This window comes from Papilio polytes, unplaced genomic scaffold, assembly GCF_000836215.1.
Source record: "Papilio polytes unplaced genomic scaffold, Ppol_1.0 DF822067.1, whole genome shotgun sequence".
Taxonomy (NCBI): Eukaryota; Metazoa; Arthropoda; class Insecta; order Lepidoptera; family Papilionidae; genus Papilio; species Papilio polytes.
The window spans coordinates 1,323,572-1,349,559 of record NW_013527137.1 but is presented as its reverse complement, the minus strand read 5'-3'; the positions used below and the strand labels follow the sequence as shown (position 1 = coordinate 1,349,559).

General features: G+C 33.4%; 1 protein-coding gene and 1 long non-coding RNA gene across 4 annotated transcripts in view; both read left to right on the top strand.

Annotated features, from left to right (window-relative positions):
- The window catches only part of LOC106107133 (caskin-2), a 223,473-nt gene that overhangs the window by 355 nt on the left and 197,130 nt on the right, over window positions 1-25,988 (top strand). The window lies entirely within an intron of this gene.
- LOC106107136 overlaps window positions 17,860-25,988 on the top strand; it is a 72,747-nt gene continuing 64,618 nt past the window's right edge. For both annotated transcript variants that reach the window (XR_001225848.1, XR_001225849.1), the window contains exons 1-2: window positions 17,860-18,054; window positions 24,474-24,509. This is a non-coding gene — a long non-coding RNA (uncharacterized LOC106107136). The remainder of the gene's footprint in view (window positions 18,055-24,473; window positions 24,510-25,988) is intronic.

Sequence of the window (25,988 nt, the reverse complement as noted above, 5' to 3'; positions counted from 1 at the left end):
GCAAAGTAAAGTTATGTAGAATTAATAGTAAAGTTTGAACAATATTTAGTTGTTGCAAGTAAATATCGGTTCATTCTAAAATGTAGAGAGGGGAGTTACGTTGGTAATAATAAAAACAACGGGGACAAAATGCTGACTGCGAGTCGTGCACAATGCACTTTGTAGGGGGACGAGTAATATAGTGATGTAAAATGTATTTGTGTCGTTATGTTTCGTAATACGCATAAAACTGTAAAGTTTACGTTTTAAATTGTTTTTGATTTCGAACTCCTAGACGCACTTATGCTGGGTTGCTGAAGTTGCCATTTATTTTATCATTACCTAGTGATTCAATAGTGCTAGTTTGAACTATATTTTAAAGAAGTAAATATCAAATTACGTGGTTCGGAAACACATTTCATGAAGTTATCGAACTAATATACTAAAGAATGGTTAGAAGTGGTTGGGAAACTGGCCATTAGAAGTATTTTTTGTATGAAGTATTTACTTTTAGGGACTTTCAGTAATTCATTAACAATTAGAGTCGTGCAGTAGCATATTTCTATATCCTTACTAATTTTAAAACGAAAGATTAGTTTTTTTTAATTAGTTAAGAATAATATACTAACTCTACTAATGCATTATCTGAGGAATATGAGCTAAAAGTATTCATTACTAGTTTTTTTTAATTATTGACAGTCTCGGGAAAATCTAGTAACGAATGTAATGAAAATAAAGTTAAGTAGAATATGTTCCCATTTTTTATGATTTTGTATGACTTTAAAACGTTATAACATTTTCGAGATATGTAATCTAGCAGTCAAGTTAAAGGTTATTTCATGCCATTTGCAAAAAACGTTGATAACGGTATAATACTTAGTTGATACAAATACGTACGAGATCAAAACCGGACACGTTAAAATCTAGATGTATTTATTTAACATTACACAATATATTTGGATTTTAAAACGTTTGCGTTTATGTAAACGTTATTGAAATTTATGAAAAATAAAATTTAGAGCGCGTGTTGTGTAATATCGATATTGGAGTGAATTTATTTTTAACCGATCGTATAATAGTGGGTAGTTTATGATCTGTGGTGTAGGCGCGTGCTCGAGAGTTCGCTGGCCGAGGCTTATGAAGGTTTCACACGAGGACCGAATGATAGAGAGTACTGTTCTCGTTTGAATGCACACTGATAAACAGTATACTTTAGTGGTAGAGATCAACTTGCACCGATGGCCTGCTCGACCAGTGCAGTACTACGGAAGTCGAAGTGATTCCTTTGTACCAGATGCCAAATTCTAGTCCCCTTTACCTTCTCACAATAGAGTTAGTTAGTTTGTAGAGTTTAATTTGTAGGGTAGGTATAGAAAAATATACTCCATGTACGTTGTTCTAGTCTATTAAAAAAACCCTCTTGGTATTATACGTCTGTGCATTACTGGCACTATCTACTGTTCTGCCACACCGTCCTCGTGTGAAACTAGCATTAGTTACAAGCAGAAAATCAAATAAACAGTCGCTTTCATATCGCGTCTGATGCACTTGTGGCCTTGTGCTTTGCCGTGTGCTCGCACAGACAAGGTTGTCAACTAGTGAATTGTGTAGATAACTTGATCTGCAAGATATTGGAATTGATTGTTTTTGACCTTGTTTAGTTATTAGTTGTTAATGTTTATTTATAGAGTAACAATAAGCATGCTACTATGATACGCTTCGATCCTCTCTCTCGATAAATCATACTATCATACTTCATACTAATTTTATAAATGCGAAGGTTTGGATGGATGGATGTTTGGTATAGATGTAGAGGATAGTCTGGAAGACCACATAGGCTATACACTTTCGTTTTTTTTTTAATTCTACGCGGACAGTCACGGGCGAAAGCTAGTTAACTTTTTTTTGAATCAATACTATTTGTTACTTGTCATATAGTTAGTTCTTCAAATGTTTTTAACAGAAGTTCACGTAGAGCTGTTTGTCTGCTACTGTCCACTTTATTGCATTTTAAAACGTTTTTAAAGAAATAGGTAAGTACAAAATGACATCTTGGTATATTAGACGAAAACAATCGTAGAGTTAACTTGAACTAATATTAACAGACCACTTTTGTCTCGGAACAAACAAGGAAAAAAAGTTTAGAAGTTCAACCTCCTTGTGCGTTTGTTTTGGCCGGTCTATTTGCCATTCATTAGACGACCGAGCAATTTGAAGCGATCATAGGTCCCGTGTGACGGCGATAATGTCATAGTCACCGGAAAATTGATAATACCGCCAGTATGCGATATGACTAGGAAAATTGGAAAGATACAAAAAATTGGTCATCGAAAGAAATTCCCAGATTGATGAGATTATTCGACTTTTTAAACTTTGGTTGACTTTTTTGTGCAACTAATAACAGCGCTGATGACTGCAACTGTCAATGACGTGCCAACCAAGTCTTTATCAGCCTAGATAAATTACAAACTGTCGATCACGATTTAACGGTAACATCTCTATTGATTCTAGTGGTTTGCGGCTGGTATTGACAATGAGCGGTAGTTTAGACGTGGCTACGTGAGCAGGATAATGATGGTCGCGGTACGATTCCCAGTTCGTTGCTCCAATTTTTTATTTCATCTTGTGAATGAGACTGAAGGGACCTTGGCGTGCAGCGTAAAAAGCCTTCATCTCCTTTGTGTAGCCGAACTAATGAATTATTTATTATTATCAATTCAAATAAAATAAAAGACACCATATCCTAATTAATTCTCTAGAGTATTAGATAAGTAAGAATTGTCTATAATTAAAAGTAGAAATTATAAATATGTAGTAATTTTATAAACTGAGAATGCACTGTTGGTTTTCGAGCGAAAAATTCTGAGACGCATCTTCGGTGCCGTGTGTGAAGAAAACCAATGGCGAAGTCGCTACAATCAGGAGCTCTATGACTTGTACCAAGAACTGCACGTGGCGGGACACATTAAATTGAACAGGCTCAGATGGGCGGGCCACGTGGAGCGGATGGATGACACTAGAGTTCCTAAATGCGTCATGACCAGTAATCCTGAGGGCCGTCGAAGTCGAGGGAGGCCAAAGCTCCGGTGGATAGACGGCATAAGTAGAGACGTGAAAACCGTTGGCATAGCGAACTAGAGGACCGTGGCCAGAGATAGGCCGAAATGGAAAAAAATGCTGGACCAAGCCAAGGCCCACAAAGGGCTGTAGAGCTACAGAAGAAGAAGAAGAAGAATTTTATATACATAAAAGATTTGTATTATTAAATGAGTACATTAGAGGAAGTTTGAGAGTAGCCCCAGTAGTTGAGAAAATAAGGAGTAAAAGGTTAGAGTGGTAAGGGCATGTTATGAGAAGGGATGAATCGCATGTAACAAGAAGGATGTTAGTTATGAACGTGGAGGGGTACATCGGTAGAGGTAGACCTAGAAAAAGATGGATGGATTGCGTGAAAGATGACATGATCAAGAAGGGAGTGATGACTGAGATGACGGATGATAGAGTGCATTGGAGGGCGAAAACCCGGTGCGCCGACCCTACGGGAGTAGGATAAGGCAGGGGATCTCCCCTCATCATCTGATGATGATGATAAAAGATTTGTATTTTTGTATGTATTGAAATAACTCAAAAACTAGTGGGCCGATTTAAAAAATTCTTTCACTATTAAAAAGCTACTTTATCAATGAGTAACATAGGCTATGTCACTATTTTTTAATTTTACGCCGACGAAGCCTTAAGCAACAGCTATGCGTATATAATTCTATGAGACCGAAACACGCGTTAAATTTCCAATACAGTGTGCTTTAAAGTGCGTATTCGATAGGTCGATGTGAAATCGATGTAACTGGGCGTTCTCTCGTGTCGCGTATGCTTCGCATGCTGATAGCTGGGGCATTAGCAGTGACTGTCGAGCGTGGTCGTCAATTTGATTGCGAGTAGCGAGAAATTGTCGCTTGGTCGCTCTATATTGCATGTGATCGGAATAAATCGCCATAACCTAAGTTAGTAGTTAGATCTTGGACTCTACGTGACTTCTTATAAAATGTAAAAACAGAGCAATCACTGACATCTATAAATGGACAGGTTAGAAGTGGGTGTACGATTTTTAGAGCTGACGATTACGATTGATAGAGGCAGTGAGGATTCAAACTATAAATAAATAATAGAGACAGAAAAAACTCAATTTCAAGTCTTAATGAAACGAAACCTGTCATTTCCAAGCAAAGATTTATGCATTTAATAGAGACCAGTGAGAGAAAATAATTTACCCTCTACTTATTTAGGGCCCATCCCACCACTGACTGATAAAGACTCAGATAGCTTAAAATTACATCACTGTGACACAGGTAACAAAATCCGATATTTCCATCACATATTTTACACGTTGGATTGTTATTAGACAATTTACATTTTGGTGCGACTGGCCCTTAAGATTGATGTACAAAACACAGCAGACGCAATCTTATATCGAGAATCATATTGACATACTAAAATATACAAAGCTCAGACTACAGATGAATAATATATCGTCTGTTAATGAAGTCAGTTCTCAATGCAAGGAGCAGGTAAACTTACGTTCTCCCGCTTTCCGGAGGGTACCACCCATTTAAACATTCCCAGGGGGTGATAAGGGGTAGGTAAAGTAGGGATGTGCGCCGGTTAATCAAGTAACGTGATCCGTTTATCTAGAGAACTCTTGATATTGTCTAGTGAACGTCAAAGTAAGGAATATTATAAGATCATTATTCGCCGAGATTAGGAGCTCGGGTGTGCGTAAGTGGTTTTAATATGTAATGTAATAACGTGTTATTATTGTCGCTTGAATATTAAAAGACGTGTTATATGCTTATTAAAACTTTGACTAGATTTTATAATGTACTAGCTTTCGCTCGCGACTCTGCGTGGAATTAAAAAATAAAGTAAGTAGCCTGTGTTCTTCCACACTATCCTACATCTATGCCAAAATTTCATCGACATCCGTTTGTGTAGGCCACAAACTCTAACAAACATGTATCCATATAAACTTTCGTATTTATAATATTAGTAAGATAGCTTTACTTTCGCCGAATTATTATAATAATAATAATCAAGAGTTAAATGTGTTATTTAGTGATCATTTTATATTTCTTTTGATGAAAGATCTATTGAAATCGACCCATTAGTTTTGAGTTTAATCGTTACATAATAATGATAAGCCTTTATTCGGATAATCACTGTCCCATTTTTCGTTTTCTGTCATTTGTTATCTGAGTGTCCTAGTTGGACATAGGCCTCTTCCAAATTCTTCCCTTTTAGCCTTTCTAGACCAAGTCTCTCCTCCTGCTCTTTTATGTCATCTTCCCATTGTTTGTGTTGTCTTCCGCGTTTGCTTTTAACCTTTTTTGGATAATTTATGTATTATGTAATTTACGTAACAGTAATTTATGAGTTTACTCTATTTGTCTGCTTAAAGTGTACACACAAACATATAACCTCTTTATAATATTACTGTAGATTTCAGTTATTGATACTTTTTATGTAAATTATCAAAAAATTTACCAGTGTATTTGAACACAATTGCATTACATTTTATCACGTTCATGAAACAAGATATTAAATCATATTATTAAGTTATAAGTAATAAATTATGATTTATTAACACTATAAAGTTGCTTGTCTAAGGATTTCCGTCGATACCTAATAATGTGGCGTTTATGGGATTAGAAATAAGCATTTCCGCTACAATTTCTCAAGTTATTTATGTTAAATGCGTTAAGTTTTTATTCAATATCCCTTTAGTAATAACTTATATCCGTAATTAAGTTATAGTTCCACTTTTCACATGTCGCGCGCCGTTACGCTTAGGGTTGTCAGTTCGGTGTAGCGTGTAATTGCTTAATTCCAATGTTGATCATTTGATATGTAAAAAAAACAATGATTTTTATAAGTTTCTTGTCCAACTTTTAATTGGTTTTTACTATTTTATAAAGAGGTTAATTTTTCTAAACGTGCTGTAAAATTTTATTATTATGACCATGTTTATTTATTGTATAGAAGAGTGGATTATCAGAATTATTTTTCATTCATCGTTATTTTATTGGGAATAGAAAGTTTTTAACATTTTATTAATTTAATATTTCTGGCAACCCTATTGGCACCGTTCATAAAAGCGGTGTTCATAAACAATTAATATTCGTAGACTGAAACAGTTCGCGGTATCGCGGCCGCTGGAATTAGATCGATCGCAATGCAGTGAAATTGGAAGCCTCTGTCGGTGCAGTACACTATACACGGTATACTGCATTACATGATCAAGCCCCTGATACTGTAGTATTGAATTTCATCTTTTTGAATTGTAAAATACAAACGAAAAACAATTACAATTAATCCTTTAGACGTAATGGAGTAATAGTCCTCGCCTTCTATTTGTAATTCAAGAAATTTTAATTGAATTATAAAATTTTGAGGTTATATTTAAGTAATTTAGTCATGTCGTTCATAAGGAACTTAATTGAAAAAAAATTAGCTGGTTTTTATCTAGCAGACTGTTTTAATAACAATATTTAAAAACGAAGTTGGTAAAAACATGCGTTCAAGGAGCGTTGATACTGTCAAGTTATATTTGACCTATGATGTATGTCGTTTTCCCTGAATCGAAGTCTTGTATACTAATAGATAACAGATATCGCATCGTTAATTACGAAAATTATCTTTGACGAAAGAGCTTGAATGCGACCATACATTAAGATTTCGTGCTAATTAGATTAGCGGTACGTTGAATTAATGTATTGCTCCGAATATTTTAATGGCTGCAATTTAAATCTAGATTATTTTTTAATACTGGATATAAATGTAGCAGATATAACCGTGATTGTATGTTGGTGGGAAGAAGGAATTTATTGCTTATCTACTGGTTTCATCTTGTTTATATATTGAAAAGTTACAATTATACTTCACACTAATATTATAAATGTGAAAGTTTAGATGGATGGATGTTTGTTAGAGTTTGTAGCCTAAACGGCTGAACGGATTTCGATGAATTTGCCACAAATGTAGAGGATAGTTTGGAAGAACACATAGGCTAATTAATTTAGTATTTTCTATATTCCACGCGGACAGAGTCCCTGGCGAAAGCTAATTGACGATATTCCAGAAAATAACTCCGAGAGAATCTATAGTTTTGATAAGTGCCTCGTGGCAACTTGTTCTCTCTGTATTATTTTAATCTGTGCACTAATTTATTAACATTAAATATTAAAAAGTAAAAAGAGTTGATGATTTACATTGAATGTATTGTTGGGAACAAGAGGGATTTATGCGTTGCAAAGACAAAACGCGCCGAAATTGTATGCAAACTGCTGCTTGTTGGCGAACGAATGGCGATCTTATCTACCGCGTGCGTTGAAAACCACTTCGATACATACTTTATTATATGTAAAAATATATACACAACCAACTTTAATCACCGCATGGATTTGGCATTCCATGTGTTGGAAATCGCTTAACGATTTATCGTTCATACTAGCGGCCGACCGCGACCTCGTAAGAGCATAATTGACATTACCTGACTATAATTTCCCGCGTTCGTGTGCCACCTTCCTCTCAATATCCTGTCTAAATCGGTTCAGCCTTTCAGAGATTACCCGGAACAAACACGCACACTTTGCAGATGTATAGACAGAGACTTCTTCCTTATCAGCCACATAAATATGTTTTTTAACATAACATTCTTAATGCATTGCACCAAGAGCCTTAACTGGCCATTAAGGGAGACTTTGACTGTAAATTTATCGTAATAATTTAACACCAGGAGAAATAACTTAACAAATGAGTGCAAGTTCGTTATTACATGAGAAAATGAATCAATCAAAGCTTATCTTAGAATCAATTCTAGTGTTAAGTTACGCTTGTCACGAATAAGTTACGTTCACCCGGATATGACGTCATCCCACACGCCCTGTACTCGTCTCTCGACCTTCACCTAAAAGCCTCCGTCCGGTTAACTCGGAACTAATGGCCTTAGAATAGACCAGTTTTTGGCTTAAGGAAATATTTTTGTGTCCATCTATACTATTATAAAGAGGATAGATTTGTATTTTTGGATATATTGAAATAACACAAATACTCGACCGATGTCAACATTTTTACTATTTTTTTAATTTAACGCAGGCAAAGTCACAAGCAACAGCTAGTGGGTAATATCTAAATAATGGTAAAAACGTTGACTTTAGATAACACGTTGAAAGGTTAAGCTAATAAAGCTATTTTTTAGTTATCATACGCACGTTTGTAACGACATAGATTAAAGAAATAATGATAGTACGTTGTTGATTTATCAAGTTTGATAATACTTTTAGTAAATAGTAAAAAAAAAGTAAAATAAAAACACGAAAATTTGCAAGTCTTTGTAACGCTATGGAGAAAATATTGAAAATTTTTACGAGATATAAGCCCAATGACGTCACGAATACTTTCTCGGTTTTGTGCTTTGTTATTTGTAATTTAGAATCCAATCCAAAACATAGCTTGAAGACTACTTTTACAAATCTTTGTCATTTTCCTTGCCTTTCTCATGATTTTATTATTTCACATAGATAATTAAGCATTTAGGAGGTCCGTTTTTTATTATTGTAATGGAAACTTCTAAAATAACGGTAGTTAATTTACAAGTAACTTGTGACCATAGAAGATGTCGGACAAGCGGTGCGGGCATGCGTTACTTCCCGAGCTGATTAAATACGGGTCGTGAGTCACGAGGTTGTCGGAAGCCATCTCGCTACCGTGCCCGATACAATGAGAGGTCCGCCTATACCGTTTTGTGACTGACTTTTTAATTAACAAACTATTTACAGATCAATTTTAATATTCTGTGGTAGTATAAAACTGGTTGAATGCCAACCCTAATTTATAAATAGAACATACAATATCTTTTCCATTAAAATATAAGAACACTAGCTTTCGCCCGCGACTCCGTCCGCGTGGTATTGAAAAAAACAAAAATGAACAGCCTATGTGTTCTTCCAGACTGCTTTTACATCTGTGCCAAATTTTATTTAAATCTATTCAAGCGTTTAGGCCACAAACTCTTACAAACATCCATCCATCCATCTAAACTTTCGCATTTATAATATTAATGAGTAAGGGGTAAGATTGTAACTATGGGTATAGTAGTTTCTATCTCATAATGATAGGCGAATTTCAGAACTAAGCCTTGATTACGTGATTGGATATCAGTAGACTTAACCATTATTTTATTGGGACTTAACTAATGAAGTTAAAATCCTCAAAGTTAATAAAACTTGAAGAATTTTATCGCACATATCTTGGCTACTAGAGACCACGGACACCCTATATGCAAGACGTGACGGAAATGACATAATTGTTCCATACAACCGGTTGCAGATCTAGTTTTTTCAGTATCTAGGACGAGCCTGTGGAAAGGGGTGTAACATAAATGTAGAATATATCTAGAACAACTGAATTCAATTTTACAATCTGTAGACGTAAGTCTGGTAGTATGAAAAACTATGTGGTCAGTTCACTGACTTCTATGAATGGACAGGCAATAAGACGTAATTTTGTGCCTGTTTGATGATGGTATAGATAATAGAGATATAATTAATTGTCACTAAAGTTCACAGATGCGTTTGACTCGGAACGATACAAAGGCTGCTATTTCTAAAAAATGGCCTATCCTTTTTTATAGATCAGTGGATAATTTGTTTAAGTTAGGTTAAAGGATTTTACCATACATAAATTAAAAAAAAATAAACTTTAATATCTTGATTTAGTTAACTATACTCTATGTGTACTTTTAGTGTGTATTATAAATTCAAAACAATAATACTTCAATATTTACTGCTTTGAACTACGTAGGCGTAGATTTCAAACGTTGTGTTCAAGTCGCCTTATTTGCTATTCTCAATAACAATAACAGAAAGGCAAGCAACATAAAGTAAGCACCAAAGACAGTCTAAGTTGTTACGACTCAGTTTGGGAATGGTTATGAGGCAATTCTACTACAATGATTATTCTCATCTTGTTAAAAGCCTACAGCTACAGGGCACAGAGTATGGAAGGTCAGAAGTATAAACAACTAAATTATGATAGCACACTAGCGCCCTTCTGTCAATTTCAAAAAGCATTACTAAAACCTTTTCGTACTGTAACTGGTGTACGAGTAGACCATAAGATTCTTTATGGTAGTATTTTAACAGTGGGGCGCCTACTAGTTTAAAGAGTTACCGGTAAGCAAAAATTCGCAACTTCTTTTAAAATTCTCCCATGTTGAAAACATAACCAAGATGTTTTTTTTTTCGAAATTATGGAAATGGCGAAAATGACCCATGAAGTTGCCGCTCGCTCATAGGTCAAAATATAACGCTTTGAAGATGATTGTTAGTTCATAATATTGCCAACAGCTACGTTTATGTGATCCTTGTAGGTCTATGATCCTTCTTTTATTACGTTTTTAATGTCTTTTGCTTCTATCACCGGACTAGACTATCCATGTTTGCCTATAGTGTAAAAATGCAAACTTTTTTAAAAAGATTATAACCTCTTTGCATGTATATGTTACCAGCCAGTGACATTTTAAAAACCCGCGAAACGAGTTACATTAGTATTCGTTATTTTACGCTATCGAATTAATAATTGTTTTTAGGTTTCCGTTTAATTGCAAATTTGAATCGTAAATGTTGCAATAAAGACGACGTGTAGTTTTTAAAAGGAAACCAATAGAATTAACTGTAATTTTTATAGTTCATTATAATGATAGATATGTTTGTTTTAAATTAAATATTTAGTTTAATAAAAGACTGCATTAAATTGTACCATTGTAAGTAGCTACGGATTTATGGAGGGTTTTTTTTTTTAGTAGTATATGTTGTATTCTAGAGAGATAACGTTTACTGCTTGATTTTTCCTATTTGTCGATGAAGCAACGCCATCTATAATTAATACTGAGACAGTACTAAGGGGCTATTCGCAGTGTTTCCATTACGGCTCGGTTCACACAAGCCACACCCGGGTAACCGGGCAGACAATGCGCTTAGAGGTCCAAGATCACGACCGGCGAGATGTTATGAGAAGCGGGACAACGGAATTAATATTCAATATCGAGTAGGGTTGGGACCTAAGACTGTTAACATGGTATATAGATGTATGTATATGTAATAATACAGTACGTATGGAATTTGTAACCCTATAACAAAGTATAGTACAGATAAAATAATAACGATAAATCCACGCCCGTCACCTAGAGGCATAGATTAAACATTTGCAGAGGTCCTTGTACACTCCATTCCAAATAAGTCTATGGATGCATATTTGTCGGTAAAAAATAGTTTTCATTGTAAAGAAATGGCAAAGAATAAAACTAGTTCTGCCTTATTTTGTTTTTTTTTTCATTTTTAACATTGTCTTGGCAGAGTCAAAGGTTCATTACGATTTCAACTTTAAAATTATTTTTACAAGTCCCAAAAGGATGAGAAATTAAATTGTGAAAAGGGGAAATGAATTAACAAGGAACCGTGTTTGTGGGGAAAATACTTTGCCCCGTTTCATTCAATTGTCAACATTGAATAAAAAAAAATTGGTATAACATTTTATAAACACAAATAATGACATTTGGGTACCAGGAAAGGTCCAATTAAAATTTTACTTTATGAGTTAACAAAGGCTTTTAATACTTTCTATTTGTAAAAAAAAAGAAGAAACAATTAATGCTTTTTATAGATAATTTTAATGCAAAAAGTTATGTTGAGGTCTCTACATCTATGAAATTCGGTCTTTTGCTATTAAACCCTGCCATAATTTCTTTCGTTACTATTTTTTAAAATCCTACTAACATAATAGCTAGAATCAAGGGGTGTTTAGTCTAGGCTTTCACGTTTCCTTTTAAACAGGATGTGAGTTACATTTTTATTTGCAAACATCCTTGAAAGTTGGCAAGTTTTGCGAGTCGTGAGTCACGAACGCAGTCGCTACCGACGGGCTCGTTTTGTGTCGTAAATTGCAAATAACTACCAGCATTCTCTTATGATAATTGCTATAAAGTTCAATATTGCATCGATTTTAATGTATGTCATAAAAACGGTTAAACATCGTATTCTGTAGGCATTTCCTTGAATGTTTACAGGTTGTATATTTTTATTATCTAGTTGTTAACTTAATATAGAGTATGTTACAGACCAGTGCAAATCTACATAGCTCCATATAACATTTTTATTCTTATGCAGTCGAAAATTTATTTTCTATTAGTAATACTCGATCTAAAGTTCAATAAATCATTAAATTCATTCAATTATTGATAAGTACGTTCTCCTGAACTTTGAAGGTTTAATAAAAAGCAATTTAAGATAAATTTTTGGCGAAATGATGTTCTTCTCTTGAAACGCAAACTTATCAAACTTTTCTAATCAGTACCTTCTTTACGAGGTCTGCAAAATAAGTGCTTCTCGTAAATAATTTCCATTCGAATTCTATCTTTGACTCCCAAATCATTTCTAAGATTTGTAATTCGTACTCTAACGGTAGGCGATAAAGTCCCTTTTAGGATGGTGAAGTCGGAATATTTAAAGGTACTTAATGTTTTCAATTCTGTATAATCGGTTTAGTATTTCCAGAGTCCCGCGTCTGTAATTGGATTGGAGGAAGTTGGCCGTCGGTTCCGGGGTGAGATTTTCGATGAAGCCAACCGCATAAGTTGTCTATCGTTAGCTTCGTTTTGGAGAATTAATGTTTTCTCTACTAATTTCTTGATCCCTATTCCGTAATTTATAATGTAACTTTGGCTGTTGATAATGATTTTCAAATGAAAAGAGAAAAAGGACACTAATAAATTGAAATTTAGGTATAAATTGCGATTTCGGGCATTCAATATCATGTTATTGCATGATTTTTCTAAGTTTTTTTTTGTGAATGGTACTTAATAAGCGAAATCAGCAGTTTATTTGTATTTTACTTTTTAAGTGCACATCTTTTAGGCATGTGAGACTTGAATTTCGTAGATCTTTTAATAATTAAAGAAGGGAGCAGATGTTGCAAACCTTTTATCGTCGTTCACCTTTTCGAGCCTCACATATTAAGGGGAGATCTAATGTGCGCCAGAGGGGCACGCGAGTTAAATGTTCGGATCCCAACGTAAACATTTTATGCTGTGATCGCTAGTTGAGAAAGCTTTATCCATAATATTTAGATCTTTAAAACAAAGTGTAAGTCTTCTTGAGATTCAAATCTTTACGTTTTTCAACATTTATGTTCTATGGTGTGGGAAAAATCAAACCATAAATAACAATAGAATTTCACTTCTGAAACAACTGAATATTGTTATCTTAGTTCATTCTGGGATAGAGTTCATTTGTTTTTACATAATCCTAGGTTAATGTAGGTATCAAATTAATGTTGTAATTAATATTGTAATTAAACTAACTCTAGCTCGCGACTTCGTCTACGTGAAATAGAAACATATAACCTATGTTACTCAGTGATAACATAGCTTTTAAATGGTGCAAGATTTTTTGAATACGACCCGGTAGTTTTTGAGTTATTTCAATACATAATACCAAAAATATACATCTTCCCTCTGTATAATATTAGTATAGATATAGATAACATATGGTTTAATATGAAGATAGGAAACATGTAAGTATTATAAAGGTATTTAACAATTTATTTAGCTTTAAAATCTCTAAAATATGTCTCTTGGTTATTATTTGCGGTGAAAGAACTTTTGTCCTGTCTCTTGAATTATGTCAGTGATAGTTGAATTTAAATCGTGTATTTATGTAAAAGACTCACTCGGGTTCCTTTGTCCTTTGTTATACTTATCTATTTATCATAATATTTATTTGTATAAATTACAATTTCTTGCACGTCTGCATTTAATAACTATTAATAATTTTTATTCTATCCTTATTTCATAGAAAGTATCAGTTTTATTGACTCTATTTAAGCAATTTTTTTATTGTAATCGTAAAATATTATATTAAAAGAAGTATTAACACTCTATATTTTGTACTCCTACGTCTAGAAATATGCGGTTTTGATTCAAAAATTTTAAAGTCCTTTACAAAATACATTAAAGTGTGTGTAATAAAATATCGCGGTTACTTTAAGCTACATTATAACCTAGAGAACTAACTATAACATACTCCTAACTTCAAAAAATAATTTGTTCCCATCAGAGCCCAAGATCTCTATAACATAGACCCTTGATAACTTAAAACCTCTATAACTTAAAATATTTTGTGTTTCCCTTGGACTTTAACTTATCGAGATTCTATTGTATTTCTTTTCTATAATATATTTACCAGGTACTAATTGGAGGTAGATTTTCACGTATTTATTCTTCAAAAAAAAATTGCAATCGATTTCATTCAAGATGTGGAAAATTGCGAGGAAAGTTTGAAAAAGCTTACCCGATTGGTGTTCGGGTCATTCACCCCTCGCGGGGCGGTGTGCGACGCGAAATGAAACCTTTAAGTGATGTACTTCCTTGCGCTACTGTCGAGGGTTGCTTAGAACCTGCACGGAATTACTGTTCAGTGAAAATAGGCACTTAATTCCAAAATGAAAGCGGATGTATAACCCTAAAAAAAGTTCAGTTTAAAATGTGAGTTATGCGTGTTGTCACTTTTTAACTGGATTACGGCGCCATGCTGTCTAGTGTTGTTTGTTATCGACTTTAGTTGACCTACAAGTTATCTATGACCTTGAGATACTAATAACGGTTAATCTACTTTTGCTTGTAAGTGATAATGTTGATTATAAAAGATTAAATGTTTATACAAGTTCACTTATTTAAATTGCAACTTCATGTGACAAATTATTATAAACGAGATCTTTACGGTTTTTTTTTTTATTTTTTACTTTTCTATAGGCTTTGAGGTCATTTTTATAAGCTTCAAAAATGATTCGCATTCGTATTCGCAATGTAATTGTTTTTTATGTATTCATTCGATTATTTACGTAACATCCTCTATTTGTTTTCAGTTAAAGTTTTTAGTTTATTTTCTAGGAGGTAAGTACACGATTATTATTTTTTTATCACGGTTTCTACATAAAATGTCCTAAAGTAACACATAATATTGGATAATTTTCATAGAATTTATTAATACTCACGTTCTGGTCTTTCGATTTTGGAGTAGCAGAAGTTTGAAGTTTGGTTAGTGCTCTGAGCAACTCAATTTAAAGTTCACTGGAAGCGGTTAACAACAGCAAGTTAGCCGACTGTGGCGTTGACAGAATGGCTAACGATGTTCAAAATTATCGACACTGAATATATCAATATTATTACTGAATCTCGAATTTAACTTTTTATATAACTGTTGCTTATTCGCGCATTAACATTTTTGTAAATACTTCTATTAGTGGAGACCTGTTCTTGACTGTACAATTTAACTACCACTGTACCTACTTTGTTGTAATAGCTGTTGGTCATCCATGAAAATAAATAAATAAATAAATAAACATGATTACTCGTATAATAACTCAGTTCTCGTTACTTTCATGTATACAAATAATCAATACACATTTAATAAATTGAGTAAAAAAGCATAAGTTTTTAAACATTTAAATGGCGTTTTTAAATAATTTTGTCTCTTGAACTTCAATCGTCTTTCGTTTAGAAATACCTTAAATTCGAAAATGCAAAAATTAATTCACGTATATTAAAGAGTGAGTAATAAACATCACAGTTTCTTTGAATTACTTCCTTCCTTCTATTTAACAGGTTTATGTCAAAGATGAAGATATATTTATTTCCCTTGTGACAAAATACAAAATTTAACATATTTACATATGAAATAATTATCTAACATATTGTAAACGATAAAAAAGTTGTAGAAAAAAGTCCTAGGTAATACATAGGTATTAGGTTTAATATTATAAATGCGAAAGTTTAGATGGATAGATGGTTTCTTAGTTTGTAGCCCTAATAGCTGTACGGATCTCGATGAAATTTCGCAGAGATGTAGGCCATGGTCTGTAAGAAAACATAGACTATTTTTGTTTTCTAATTCCACGCGGACGAAGTCGCGATCGAAAGCATTGCATATTTTCCTCTCAACTTAAGGTAATCGACACTTGTGAAGCTTCGCATCCGATACACTTTCCACTTAGCATTTATTAGCGAACGAGTCGTGGTAAATATTTACAAAGCTCGTCGCCAAACATTGTTACTTTGAGTTGTCGCGCCGCGCCATTTTTACTCGTTGGTGACAGGTGGTGGTGCTAGCTAGAATTGAATCCTTATAAGGGAGTTTTCACACTGATTTATGTATAACAATATATCCTGTGAAAATAACAGTCATATGTTCATATACATTTGTATTGAAATTCGCGGTAACGTTGTTGGTGGTTATACTTTTATTTTGTTTTGTTAAGTTTATTAAAACCTTTACATATTTGTCGGTGCTGAAGAACTTCAATTGAAATTTTGAATTCAAAATTTCTTTTTTATAATATGAGGTGGCAAAAGAGCAAGCGGAATCCACCGAAATGGAAAGCGACCGCTGTCCATAAACATCCGCAATTGGAGATGCGTTGCCTACCCTTAATTGACGGAGGAGGAGACGCACATAAAGAGGACATTTCCTCTTCCTATGCGTCTCCTCCACCGTCAAATCCCCTTTTTCTTCCCATTCTCTCTCTTAAGAAAAGGGTGGAAAGGGGAAGGGACTAAAATTAGGCCTTCGGCACCACACTCATCAGACGAAACGCGGAATTGATTCCACTTCACGCCTGTTTTCTGTGTGGTCGTGGTATTACACTGGGCGAAACGGCCCATTGGTGCGAAGATGTTAAAGCGGGTTCTACCACTGTCAAGTTACTGTTAATATTTCTATAATTATTTATAAATGTTGACTGCTCTTATAAGCATTTTAAGAGATTTTATTATTCCCGAGTTAAATTTGGGTATGTAGTAATGAATATCCAAAAGATACTTTCTGTGTTTCGAGCCAACCCTCGTTGCAAAACTTATCGGTTTTCCGGTCCGTTTGGCAAAAGAGGGAAAGTAAGAATAAGCGCTGAGATTCGGTATTTTGTAGGTATTACTAACTCTACATTTGGTCGATGGAAAACCGTAACATTTAGAAAATGGTATATGTTTTTTAGAAACAAAAAAACTTACATTAAATTTTCATATGTGAGTGTCCTCAACACAGTTACAATTAAAATATCTTACATCGCAGATTGTGCTTTAAAATTATGTCTTCAAGTTTATTTTAATCTATTTAAACATTCATAATTTGCTGCCCTATGTTTAAGTTGTCCGATAAGTGTGGGGTTTTTAAAAATGATGAAGACAAGGAATGCTTTCCCGTTTGTCCACCGACATCCGACAAAGTATGTGTTCTGCGAAAAATCTCAAGAAGGGGCACAGCCGATGGGATGCCACGACCACTTCCAAAAAAGGCGAAACTGCATCGAGTCAGTAGGGTTGGCGATAAAAAGTTATAACGCTATTTTAAACCAGTGTATAACTGTTAACGGCTATTTAAGGTTTATCGGTTGACTGTTCCATGAATGTATTGAAATTGTATAAAATGTTTTGTAATTACCATTAATTCATCAATATAAAACGTGATCTTTAAAATTTTTCACGTAATTTCTATCAGATTTTGATATAAATTTTGAATAATCAAGGCCACAAAACCTTTAAGTCCAAGTCTAGCGTTAGGAAATAAATTATTGAGCCAGAAAAAAGATAGAAACCGTTTAATAAAATATAAACTGTATTTTAAATTGAACAAACTTAAATTTACTGAATTAATTGTCAAGGTAAATGTATTGTAACTGGTAATCGTTATTATAAAAGTAGTTATTGCTATACGTTATTTTTAATAGCGTTTTATTTTAGTGAACTGGTTAAAAGTGCATGAGAGGCTTTACAAAGTCCGCTAGCGAGCAGCGGCAATGCGGTACGTTCCGTGTCACCAGAGATGTAGGAATATCTGGTTTTTCTACTTGTAGTTAAAATGTAATGTGAACTTAACTCTATGTATGATTTACGATTAAACAGATATCGGAGTTTTTACAAATAAATTAGTGTGTGTGTTTTTCATGACAAAAGTTTAGTTGTAAGGAGTTCAAGTAAGTGTAAATTGTAATTATTTTTTTAATTACTGTAATACAACTTTGAATATTTCAAGATTAATTTAAATTTTATATGCATGTTATGTTATGTTTTTTCATGTATGTTAGTTGTTAATTTTAGTTAAATGTGTCTTAAATGTAGCTGAAGACGATAACTTTATTTTATTTAGAACAACGTTGCAGGGATCGTATTTAAGTAAGGATACGTAGTTTTTTTATTTATCCATTGTGTTCACGTTTTAGTTTTACTTTTTATAATGAGCTGCTCATGTCTTGTGATTGCACCATACAGTGCTTTTATTTGTTCCGTGTCGGTGACCTTTGTTAAACTTTTCAAGGTTAATGGTTTTTTTTACATTTTTACAACTGTTTTTGGAAGAGAATATTAAAATTACAATAGTATAATAATCACAATTTATTGCAAATTAAAAATGTAATCGAATAAATTAGTCAGCTATGTATTTGATGAAAGATGTTGCTACCTTTTTTATTGCTTTTGAAAATGTTGAGATAACATTATGTTTTTGCGAGGATGTCAGTGTTAGTCCACGGTAGATGTCTTTGTCAGTGTAAGCCCACGGTTAGTGGTTATAAATTGCTGTGAAACTACCATATAACAGTACTTTACTCATTACAATGTAACCGGTAAATTGCTTAGAGATAATGATAGGTGTCTGTTATTTGTTTAAGGCAAAGCTTCGATTAATATTTTAAAGTATGGGCGTTTATATCTACTAGAGAAGCCATAAAAACTATTCAAAATTAATGTCTTATTTAATAAAATTTTACTTATAACAGTAATAATGCGTGAATTGATAATTCTTTTTTTTAATTAAAAAACAACAAGAAAGAAATCAATTCGTACAATTTGGCAATCATAGTCATCCGCCATTTTTCAATGGCGGCCATCTTGGATTTGTTCTATTTGTCACTATTCAAACTTATCTAGTGGTTGTATAAAAATATGAAAACCGCCATTTTGTGACGTCAGTTATATTCGAGTTTTAAGCAATTAAGCAAATAATATACGTTTTTTTAACACGTTTCCTTCATTAATAAAAATACACGCCATGTTAATCATAATGTCTGCTAATCTAATGTACAAAAAAATGTTTGAAAATCTTTAAAAATGGTAGCTACAGTAACTATTAATAAAGGGCTTCAAAACCATAGTACGTCTTATAAAAAGTAAAACCGTATAGTAAGATACGAAATCCTTTTATCTCTTTAATCCCCTAGTGATTCTAATGTCGCGACTAATCTTTCTATTATTTCGAGATATTCTCCCAGAAGGGAACTGTAATACTGCGGTATTGTGGTTTTAGCACAAACAGATATTTATAATTTGTAAATATAATGACTTTAACTGTTGCTCGCGACTTCGCCCGCGTAAAATGAAAATATCATACAAAATATAGCCTTTGTCAGTCACAGAAAAATTACCTTTCTAAGGTGAAAGAATTTTAAAACTCAGCTCAGTACTTTAGGTGTGAATCAAATACATTCAAAAATCCACCCATTAAAACAGACCAGTGCGAGTTGGTTCAAATTCAAAGACATGTGTGAAGTCAACCTACTCGCACTGGGCTACTTTAACGGGTGACTAGGCCTTAGTCAACCACGCCACGTCATTCACACCCAAGTCAGCAACGCCAGTCAAAAACTGCAAGGTATTAGGGTAGGCTCCGAGCCCGTCAGTGGTGACTAGTGAGCTGGTGATGATGATTTGAACGAAAGGAAAGCTTAACTTTTGATTTTAAAAAGTATTATAGTAATTTATTACCTTCGAAACTCTTGGTGTGATTTACAATTGTTGTTCTTCTAAAAACAATAAATAGTCAACAACACAACGTATATTGCAGTCATGATGTACGAGTAACAAATAATTCAAAATGTGCGTTGTGCGAAAACGTTCATCTTACCGCGCCTGTCACGCAGTCTTTGCCTCCAAAATGACGGCGCGACGTGTCCCTGTGCTGCCAACCATCCACACAAAAATGTATGTCTATCTCAGTTTTTTGTATTGTGCAAAAAAGAGATGGCAATATATTTTGTATGAATGTTTTAGCTGTGCAAATTCACGGTTAAGTGATGACGTGCTCATATAAAAAGTTACGATCGGTTGCGTTCGTCGCATTTTAATATTCCGTGCCCGAGATATTTGGCTGCTTTATCGTGCGGAGCTAACGTGTTCTTAGTATAATCTATTTTCCTTAAAAATATATCATTTTCTACGACGCTTGAAATGATTTTGAAATCTGTGCTTTAAAGATGGTTTGAAGAGTTTTTACATCCAGCGCCATCTGTTAGCAATAATTAAAAACATTATGATGGTAGAGCCAAATAATCATTTTTGTCGTTTGACTCCTGGAATATTAGGTTATTCATTTAAATGCTAAATAATGAAGTCTTGATACTTCATGTGAAACCGCTTCAACGTTATTAACCAGTTTCTATATATGGTTTTAATTAAATTTAACAACTTGACATATTGTACGGTAAATTTTATTAATAAATTATGTTTGGATTACGATTTTATAACATTGTTGTAAAATTATTTTATGAAAGTGCCTTCAAGAACAAATAGTTAACGGAAAATTCCCTTACCATTTATATGACTTGAAAATTATTATAATAACTTAGTTAATATGATCTCTTGTTATTACAGATTAAATACGTTTATACTGCACTACTAAATACTTAGTTTTTTTTTTATAATATAAGGTGGCAAACGAGCAAGCGGCCAGCTGAATCCACCGAAATGGTAAGCAACCGCTGCCCATAAACATCCGTAATTGCAGATGCGTTGCCTACTCTTAATTGACGGAGGAGACGCACATAAAGAGGACATTTCCCTTTCCTAGGCGTCTTCTCCACTGTCAAATCCATTTTTTCTTCACATCCTTTCCTCAAAAGGGGTTGAAAGAGAAAGGGACTAAAATTATGCCTCCTAATTTCATGGAGGACAAATCATTGCTCAAGGGGATACTTTCTAAGAAACATCCATCAAAACATACAGTTTTTTGCATTTATAATTTTAGTAAGATTGCAAATAGACATGAATTACGTACAGATCCATAAATTAAGTATGTTAACACATTTATAGGCGCACAAAGGAAAGTTTCGACACACGGCAATTAATTGAGACGTTGAACTCTTGAATCGATCGTGATTCCGGATGAATCGGGATCATTAGTTCTGTTTGGAAGCGTTTGGTACACGCTTGTTACACGATAGAGCGTCAAAATGCAACTGATTAATAGCTGGTTTCCCAGCTAAATTTTACCATTCGTTAATATTTTGGTACGATAATACCACTTAACCACTGTTTTCTATTTTTTTATTATTTTTATATAGAATTGTTATACTAAAGATTGATTTTAACTTCTTACCTACGTCATGGAATAGTATTGTTGTTATGAAATCGTCCGCCAATTGTTTTTTTATTACATTTACGTGTTAAGATTTTAAATCTGTTAAGAGCAAGATTGTTTATATTCTCGTCCTATCTTTGGTGATGATGGTTTAGTATTCCGTGCGCTAGGTGGCGCTTGGAGCTGCTTTGGTGGTGTTGAATTAAACATCTAGTAAGTTGTGTTGACCCACACCGTGTGGGAAGCTATTTAAACGATATTACTGTGAAGTTTAATTAAGTTGTAAGAAAACGTGAAACTTTAACTTAAGGATTCAAACTGAACACTTAAGGTTTAATAGCCGCTAACGTTGATTCTGAGTGTGGCATTAGTACAGTAGAAGCTCGATAAGTTAAAGTCCAAGGGAAACACAAAATATTTTAAGTTATAGAGGTTTTAAGTTATCAAGGGTCTATGATGTAGAGATTTTGGGCTCTGATGGGAAGGGAACATATTATTTTTTTAAGTTATAGAGGTTTTTAAGTTATCGAGGTTCTATTGAAGTTAACTCGAAGAAGGAATTATATATTATAGGTTTTTTTCTCGATCTTTACTGAATTTTGCTAAATTAAAATAATGTACAAGGTCAATGTATTAAAGGGTTTTGATTAAAGAATCTAATCAAGGAATAATTAACTGGCAACATTTTTATCGTGTCAACTTTTTAACTACTTAAGTTGTTAAATGCGTAATTGTTTTTTTACAATTACATTATGCAATTAAATACTAGGTTATCCAAGTACGTGGTTGGCATTTGTTTCTTCCGGCTGTGTGTTACTAGAACGTTTACCTATGCTTGTTTCTTAGTACATTGATGTGTTTATTGTAACTTCTGTGTAATCAATTTAAATGCGTGTTACGTAAGAATTGCACTATCGAATAGCTAAACAAACAATAGAGTTTATAGTTGGCAGCCATGACACATTTTCTCGGCCCGCATCCACCAATTAACGTCCAATAAACCACCGATACAACGCTACTAAAACTTGACGATAAAACGAATAGGGGCAACCTACTTCGAGGATCGATTTAAAAGATCATCTTCGAATGGACTCGATGTCTCAATCGATTTATTACAGGGAAGTGTTGCTTGTTATTTCAAGCTTTTCTTATCTCACTCTAGCTGAAATATAGAGGCCTGTTTGACCAAGGACGTTCGAGGAGGATTGTCCAAGAAAGAGGAGAATACAAGACCTATCTTGTGTTCATCTTAACCCAGCCTAAGCTATAGGTATGGACTTGCAATGTTGCAGAGTAATTTGATGTAACAGTCTGTCTTGTGTAGTGATCTTTCTCAGTGTAGAATTAGTACGAAAAACCTATATCATAATACAGTTAGAATAATATAAAATAATCTGTATTCGATGAAAACTAAAAAAAAAAATCACGTAAAACATTTCCACGAGTTACGAATGAAATTCGTGCAACACAAAAAGTCATTCGCTTCGAATTCAATTTACTCCAAAAACTGGCCAACTACAAAATGGTTTTTGTGTCGGAATAGTGAAGTTCAAATGTATTACGGCGATCACGTCGGCGGATTGTCGCGTGGAAACGCACCTGTCTGTACTGTCGACGTTGTATGCTCTGTGCAATTTAACAATTTTATATACAGATTTTATAATCTGTGCACTTTTATTGTTTAGATATTGATTAAACACACGAATATCTAAGTACAATGTTACAAGAAATGTTAATAATGCGAAAGTTAGGATTGATGTATCTTCATATCTTCGAGACGGCTTAATGGATCTTGATGAAATTTGGCATAGATGTAAAATAAAGTCTGTAAGAACACATAGGCTACTGTTTTTTTAATTCCGCGCGGATCAAGTCGTGGCCAAAAGCTAGTAATTTACCTAATCTAACATTTGTGAAGGCTGGTAAGTTTCTTGTTGCATGATAAAAAAATAAATTTTGATGTCAATTACCTAGCAATGATTTGTTGCTTATTAGAATCTTTTATTTAATTACAATTTTGAATTTTTTTATTTATAGTAAATACTGTATGTTATGTTTACTCATTTCTGATTGTGTTATTCTAATCAATCTATTTTTTATTATATTTTTTAGTACCTTAAAAGGTGAAAGTTTGTAACAATTTAAATGAATCAAAGACTGCATTCTGTACATTGTATCTTTTTGAGTAATATTTCATATACGTTCATGTGTTTATTTTAACACATTATAATTCACGCCGCAAATTAATGACACATTCGTATCTTTTATTGTTAAGTTGACAAGTTAGCGAGACGGAGAAAATTTCCATTAATTAAATAACTTTACGTACATCCTTCATACAAATATAAATGCATAGATAACAGATGGAAATATATTTTTACTACTACTAATGAAGCTTAGCACAGAAGTAGAATGTAGTCTTGTAAACTGTATTTTTTTTTAATTCCGTGCGGATGAAGATGCCTTTAATTGTTACCACTATAGTAAAAATACTAGCTTTCGCCCGCGACTTCGTAAGCGTCGAATCCTATGTGTTCTTTCAGATTATCCTCTACATCTATACCAAATTTCATCGAAATCCTTTCATCCGTTTAGGTTACAAACTAACAAACATCCATCCATGTAAACTTTTGCATTTATAATATTAATATGACTAACTGTTGATCAAGACTTCGCTTGCATGAAGTTAAAAAAAAAAACATAGCCTATGTTACTTACTAATGACGTAGCTATTAATTGTAAAAGAGTTTTTGAAACCATCCCAGTAGTTTTTGAGTTTTATAACAATAGTATAGATAACTTCCTCTTGAACTGAATTCTCTTTGCAAACATATTTAGAGAGAATGTTATACCCTGTCTTGTAAAAAAAAACATTCTTATTAATAAATTCCATAGTTTATTATTTTTAAAGAAAACAGTATTTCGATAGGAGCAATTAAAATGCTTTCATGTCTCGATTAGTGGACTCTCATTTGTCATGTTTCTATTTTTTCCTCTCGTCTTCAAACTAATGAGCTAATTAATCTTTCTTCTTTGTTTCAGGTCAGTGAAAAAAGAGGGTCGGCAGAAACGTATCGGGTGCGGTAATTTTTGGATATCTCAGCCTATCTTATTGGGGCGTAACTCTCTCTTGTTTTTATCTTGATTGCGAACAAGCGATTAGGAAAAATTTAATGACAAAAAAAGGATCGTTGTTTAGTAATGTTTTTGTGTTTATGGCTTCTGTGGTTTTTGGATTACGTAAAAACATTTTTTTTTTATCTGTGGATTTAGAACTATGTTCACTAATAGATATAATTGATTTTACGTAACTGATTGCTTTTAAAAATTTATGCTTAGTTTTAATATTAGCGACATGTCGTCTGTGACGTATTGGCACACTTATTACTTGGTTATTAAGGGAGCCCCTTTTGTAAATCTACTCATATAGCGAGCCTTAGTGTAGCACTAAACAATTCACCAATACGTGTTCGTTTCATAATTTTATTTATAGCTGAACTATAGTTCACACTGTCTGTGACAGTTAATATCCTTCACGGAATATAAATAAGAGGAATTTCCTTATATTGAGTGACATCTCCGGTAGAGCGGGTGACAAATGCTTCAATCTACCGGATGCCGAGGGTCAGATCATATTGGACAACTGTAGCACTTATATTGTTTATCATAATTCAAGAGATTTAAAAAATTACAGTTTTGACCAGTTTGAATTGAGCTCGGTAATGTTTCCACAACTGCAATCCTAAAAACAGAAAGCCGTCTATAATTTAAAGTTAATGAGTTCGTATTTCGAGTATAAGTGTTTCTCTAGATAATATGATAACTATAAAAGTGCTTCCAGGCCAGGATTTTTATGTTCTTCCTTATTATACTGATATTAAAAGTGCGAAAGTTTAGATGGATGGATGTTTGTTATGTCGTAGCCTAAACTGCTAAACGGATCTTGATGAAATTTGGCATAGATGTACAGGCTAGTCTGAAAGAATACAAAGGCTATTACGTTTGTTTTTTAATTCCTTTGTTAACAACTTGTCTGGGCTTTTAAATGACAATATCATTTATCGTATGCAATTAAAATGATGTCAATGAATGGATGGTTTGTATCGGCGATCGGTTCTTACAAAACGAAGTCCGCATGCAAATCGAACTTGTAAAATATGCTCTGTGCTTAAATTAATAAATTAAATCGTTCATTCTCAACAATTATATGTTGGCTTGTTATCTTTTGTTTACGATCATCTTCATTTTTAAAGTTGAAAATTACGACGTAGTTTAATTAAACTTATAATCGTGGTTATAATTCTGAACGGTTGTTAACGTTTTGGTTGATGGAAATAATTGGTGATAATTAAGATTTTAAGATGACATTTTTAATTGGTTTTATGTACCTAGAGTAATAGTTTTATGAGTTATGATTCTTTAGGAATATTATTCCTTCAAACTATTTAACAGTATGTACATTTTTTTCTTACTTTTCTATGTAATAAAGATTTGAATTTGTATGAACGGGCGCACCTTTGACTACACTGTCGCACACTTTTGTGCGATTGTCGATTG